The 6,279-nt window shown below is 35.3% G+C and overlaps 2 protein-coding genes across 5 annotated transcripts in view; both read right to left on the reverse strand.

Annotated features, from left to right (window-relative positions):
* Positions 1–6,279, reverse strand: part of LOC136259180 (rap guanine nucleotide exchange factor 2-like) — a 117,282-nt gene that overhangs the window by 89,661 nt on the left and 21,342 nt on the right. The window lies entirely within an intron of this gene.
* Positions 1–6,279, reverse strand: part of LOC136259174 (tripartite motif-containing protein 2-like) — a 58,753-nt gene that overhangs the window by 38,408 nt on the left and 14,066 nt on the right. The gene's annotated exons all lie outside the window — the stretch shown is intronic.

Below are 6,279 nucleotides of genomic sequence, written 5' to 3' on the forward strand. Positions count from 1 at the left end.
GGCTGGTAGCCTTGAGCTAGCGGACCATCAGTATTGTACCCTAAAGATTTTATTAATTGTATATCTGTTATTCTATGTATGCAGTACTGTGAAGTTATAATAAATCAATCAATCAAAGAATTGCAATTTTCCATTGATCAGGTAATCAAAAGTGTAGAATTTCAACTATGATATGTTTGACACAATTGGGTAAGATAGCTGTGCTGAAGCTACATGTTAAGAATAGCACAGTGGTCATGATGGTAATTTTATCACTGTGTAGCAGAACTTTATAGATGTTGACTGCTCTAGCAATATTAGTCTTACAAATTCCCACATTTAATATTGTGATATGATTGCTATGTTGTACCATAAGCAAACAATTGATGAAATGTATTCTACTAACTTTTCCTATAGCAAGTACTTGGTCAAATTTCTGAGGAGGTAAATGCTCCTAGATCTGGAGATGGTGCACTACATCTTGATCCTGGACACTCATACTATTATCAAGTTCAGACTCAGATGTTTGTCTGCGGTGTTGAATACTGTGACTTCTGTGTTTGCACTTTTCCCAAAGAGGAGGGATCTTTGCCACATATCAAATACATCAAAAGGAATGAAGAATTCTGGGAAACCTGTTTGCTTAAGGCTAGTAATTTATTTCGTTCATGCCTGTTGCCAAAGCTGTTAGGGAATTGGTATACCCGACCTATAATTACATCCTCAAGTGCTCCTGATGATTCAATGTACCTTCGGCGCTTATAAGCTCCTTTGGCGCTTCGCGCCTTCGGCGCTTATAAGCTCCTGGTGAAACTTAGCAGCCAAAGATAATACACATAGATAGTTTTGGCATACTAGGTTAGGATATAAAGAATAAGGGGTAAGTAAATTTTAGATTTTTAATGGCTGGTAGCCTTGAGCTAGCGGACCATCAGTATTGTACCCTAAAGATTTTATTAATTGTTTATCCGTTATTCTATGTATGCAGTACTATGAAGTTATAATAAATCAATCAATCAATCAATCAAAGAATTGCAATTTTCCATTGATCAGGTAATCAAAAGTGTAGAATTTCAACTATGATATGTTTGACACAATTGGGTAAGATAGCTGTGCTGAAGCTACATGTTAAGAAGAGCACAGTGGTCATGATGGTAATTTTATCACTGTGTAGCAGAACTTTATAGATGTTGACTGCTCTAGCAGTATTAGTCTTACAAATTCCCACATTTAATATTGTGATATGATTGCTATGTTGTATCATAAGCAAACAATTGATGAAATGTATTCTACTAGCTTATCCTATAGCAAGTACTTGGTCAAATTTCTGAGGAAGTAAATGCTCCTAGATCTGGGACCCTAGGCTGGAAATTGTACAATTCATAGTTAAAGATTTCATCTGTCAAAATACGTACATGCTTAAGGAGAGTGCATATGGATTTCTCTGTGGGGTGCAACACAGCCTAGGGATACTTGTAGTGGTGATGCTTTAAGTGATTGTGGTTCAAGTGTATGTAAAAAGCAGAGTGGAGATGTGCTTATCTTTGTTTTACAGGAGGGAACAGTACTGTCCAACTGCTCTAATAGAGTAATTGTGAATAAAACACAATATAGATGTGCTGATAAATATTTAATTAAATGTAATGACATAATTTATAATTTAATGTCACTTTAAATGCTCTAGATTATTCTAAAGTTTCAACTTTAAAACATCAAATTTGCAAAAGGGCACATTTCAGAGCATTTAATGGCTTCCCAAGAGGCATGCCTGAGGTGGATCCAATCAAAAAAATTTAATCTTATGTGGTAAGTAACTCACAGATAAAAATTGGTGCTTTTTGTCAGTTGTGTCCACATTTTTTTGCTAAGCCACCTAACTAACACTTTTGTAACATAAAATTTAAATGAAATGGATGACGGAATATCACAGTATTACTACATGTGAACAGAATACAAGTAATAGTTGTAACACACCCATGAGGTTTGTATCTGATTTGTTAAACACGACACCCGAGTGTTGAGTTAATTATTTACAAATCAGATAAAAACTGAATGGGTGTGTTCTAACTAATTTTGGTATAGGGTGTGTGCAGATCAAAGGCTCCCATTTGTAACACGGAATGAGCAAGAACGTAAGGATAATATTAGCTACCACTGAGTGCTGTGTACAATATGTGTGGGAGTGAATAAAGTTATGTACTACCTGCTATTAATCCAATAAAAAGCAGGTCAGCGGTCAGCCAGGTGTTTGGGTAGTATTGAGTTATATACCCTCCATGCCAGCCACTGTGATACTATAATTCCTATATAAACAGGAAAAATGATACGTGTACTTGAGAGATACTTATAAACTTGCAGGAGTGATCCAGTGTGTATATATACCTGGTAACTTGACAGTATCCACAAGAGTACCCTCTTTACCAGAAGTGTTCATATTTACAACCATGAGTGGATAATATAAAGTTCAGACGAAAAGAATTTCATAGACAATCAAGACACTTTTAATAAAGCAGCCAAAAACTTTAACAGTGCAACCATCACAATCATGCATGAACTAGAGTCACTTAACAAGATCTTTAAAATCCATTTAGACCACTCAGATGTGATAACAACTTTTGAATAAAATTGGATGCCTAAATACTCTATTGCCAAGCTAGAGTTTATCTCAGGGGTAAGTAATCACATTCACAGGATGTCCATTATACAACCATTGGTATTACTATCATGATCAAAAATTGATGCAATACATGTACACAAACAATTGAGTAATGCATGTCTACTATATACATGTAGGTATCTAGAGATTGAAATACTCCAGTCCTAATAGAACAATCATATTATTTTTGTATTTTATAAAAGTTACTCATTTTTCCTGTGCCAACACAGTAAAACTAGTTTTATCTCAACATATTTAAAACCTGAAAATTTTCCCAGACCCCAGAATGATATCCATGTTGGTGTGTTCATTGTATGCTTCAAACTTCACACAGCTCCACCTCTTATAACTTCAATCAGTTCAATCTTAACATGTTTAGCTTTAAACATTTATGGTGAAAATTGTTATCAGATTTAATCCCTGATCACTCACTACATGATATCCTGGAGGAGCATACTTCCAGACTGGCAATTAGAAACAGTGGAAATGGAAACTGGAAATGGTCAAATTGTCACTACCCTATAGTGAAACCCTTGTTTAGTGGCCACTTCTTAAAGACCACCCTTCTTATAAAGACCACCGAAACCACATTATAATTAGATCTCGAAGGCATACTGACCACTTCATGATCATCTTTTTTAAAGATCACCTCTTTGCAAAGACCACCTCTTCACATTGCAATAATAGCTAGGTTCCAAACATCATACGTCAGACCACTTTATCAAAACAGGTAAAAAGACTAAGCTCTTTGTTGATACAGTAGGTTGGATAGTGTACTAGCTACATTTCACTTGCGTGGAATATTTTTGTATGACACATTCTGGTACCACAGTATTATCTATGCTGGTATAAAGTAAGTGATGATTTTATATGACTTGAGTGGAGTGTGTACAAAAAGATAACATTGATTTGAGTCATGAAATACATGTTTGAAGTCTACCATGTAATGAGGTGGTCTTTATCAAAGGTGACCATAAAGTGGTCCTTAGCCTTCTTTGGGATCTAATTACAATGTGGTATTTGTACAGAGGTGGCCACTAAACAAGGGTTTTGCTCTAGCGTACATTTATATGACAATTTGACCATTTCCACTTTTTGTTTCTTGTTTCCATTTCCACTGTTTCCAATTGCCCCGTCCAGACCCCCAAGTTTGCAAGTAACAAAATTGGAAACCTGTCACCAAAATTCCTAGAGCCGGCCTTGATTACTTATAGCACCTTGATCAATTTAATGCTTGTATAAGTTTGAAGAGCTTAAAGTAAAGGGAAGAGCATACACAAACCACTATCTTGCAGTAAGTATATAGCCCTGTCTAAACATATTTTAAGACAAAGTAATCTAATGTCCTGGAAACCCTTTATAGCTAATTGAGACCAGTGAATTACACTCTAGGACCATGCAGCTCACTTGTGGGGAATCACTGAATTGAATATTTCACAAACAGAGTCCATGCATAATATCCTCCCAAAACACCTTCACTGTAAAAAAGAACATTTTACAAAAGGAGAAAAAATATTTTTGCATATGTATACAACACATTTGTACACATACAGTTACAAATATTACAAAACTAATCATACAGTATGGTAGTGTTGTATGTACTACATGAAGATTATAGTACCTTTTGATTCTCACAAAATTCTGATGACCAAAAATCAGCTACAAAGTCCACAAGTCAGCTACACATGTACAGGTGTATACCTTTCGTCAATGTATATAAACAGTACACATCATGTTTGCATGTGGAATTACCTTTGTCCTCTGCAACTGTGTCCCACACTGTAAAATAGGCCTGTATGTGTCAAAATAATGCCAGCATAATAGGCTGGAGTAGTGTTATGCCACCATAATAGGTGGATATTCAAACTATGGAGCTTAAGATAGATCAATACTCCTTAATAAAACACTCAGTAGAGACTGCAATAGAATACTCTAATACAGACATTGATATACTCTCTAATAGAACAGTCCCTTTGTAGTGAAATACTCTAATAGAGCATTCACCATTTAAAATGTTCCAAGATGGTTGTAAGAAATGTTGGTAACCTAGGAGCATACTGCAAGCATAATGGAAAGTTGGGAACACTGAAGAACATAATAGGTGAAATTCGAGAAAGCATTTGGGAAAAACTTTGATCATATTTGACTCAGGCCTGAAGTGTCAATACAGACACCACAATATTGTAACATTGGTGTCCACTTTGACATCCAAAAGACACTTCAGTAGGCCTCGGGGGATTATGCTCCAAATTTTTATCATTATTCTATTTCAAATTTCTCAAAACATGCTTTTATTATTTCCAAAATGTACTCATTATTCTCAAAATTATTCCAAACTGTTATAAAATATTTGATTTTTGAAATTTATAATGTTTAGCAAAATTTGGGAGTAGTGATCATGCTGTTCTGCTAGACAGGAAAGCTAGCTTTTAGCTGGCAAGTCACTTAGTTACTGTTGAAACATGTGAAGCTAACTAAACATCACTTTGCTGAATGCTCTATTAAAGTAGGTGACTGCTCTATTAGAGTATATCAATTGCATACTATGCCAACTATGTTCTTAAAAATAATTGCTCCAAAATGCTGGAATAATTCCCAATTCTTTTACCCCATCATTATGCTCAAAATTATGCAGGCATAATTCCTTGAGGCCTACACTTCAGTTTTACAGTGCATTTGTCTTCATTGACAGCTCAAGCTTAAGATGTTCAGACTAGATTACAGCACAGTATAATTATTATGTAAAACCTGTCAGTTACTTGGGCCAATAATTGCTGACCAGCTGGAGGTACATGGCTACATTTTAATTTCAGACAGATCATTATTTTTGTGCATGATCTATTTGCAGAATGGTCAGTTTAACAACAGGTGACCTATTTATACAGGTGATATGACGGTAGGTTTAAATTTTAATTACTGTGGCACATCAATGGTTTAGGTTTTGCAGTTTCATGTGACGGATCTGTGAAAAGGGGTCTTGTAGCTTTTTCAAACCTCCAATTGCGACCAAATTTGACAAAACAAGGCTTCCACACACATCAAATTTTCTGACTTTAACCAACTGATCAGCAAGCTATGGACCTAAAATTTTCCAACAATATTCTTCCATAGCATTGTAAAATACCAGGTCAAAATTTGAAACTAATGGCATACTCCTACATTGAGCTGTGATGCTTAAAAGTCATAAAAGTGGATATGTGTGGAAGCCCTGTTTTGTCAAATTCGGTCACAATTAGTTTGACAAATCATCGTGTGTTTAGCCCATTGTCTAAAAATTACATCCAAGAATAGTTCTATGTTAGAAGTGTAATTATAAGGTGACCAAATTTCAGGCTGGTACTATACCGCATGTACTCACAAATCAAGTTATGGATTGCATGTACATGCAATTGATCATGAAAGACTCTTTTCAAAGATTTTGTATATACCACATTCACATCAACAATTGGAGGCTAATAAGCTTGGAGCTTGGAGAAAGCAAAAATTCTAGGCCACATTCACATCATCATGTGGCTATCTTCATGTGTAGAGGCAGAAAATTATAAGAACATAACTACACACTATACATACATCACTTATTAATGTGGCACAGGGTGTATGTATAAGTTATTGTCTCACACGTACACACCTGGTGTTGTTATTTC

This window comes from Dysidea avara, chromosome 6 (assembly GCF_963678975.1).
Source record: "Dysidea avara chromosome 6, odDysAvar1.4, whole genome shotgun sequence".
NCBI lineage: Eukaryota > Metazoa > Porifera > Demospongiae > Dictyoceratida > Dysideidae > Dysidea > Dysidea avara.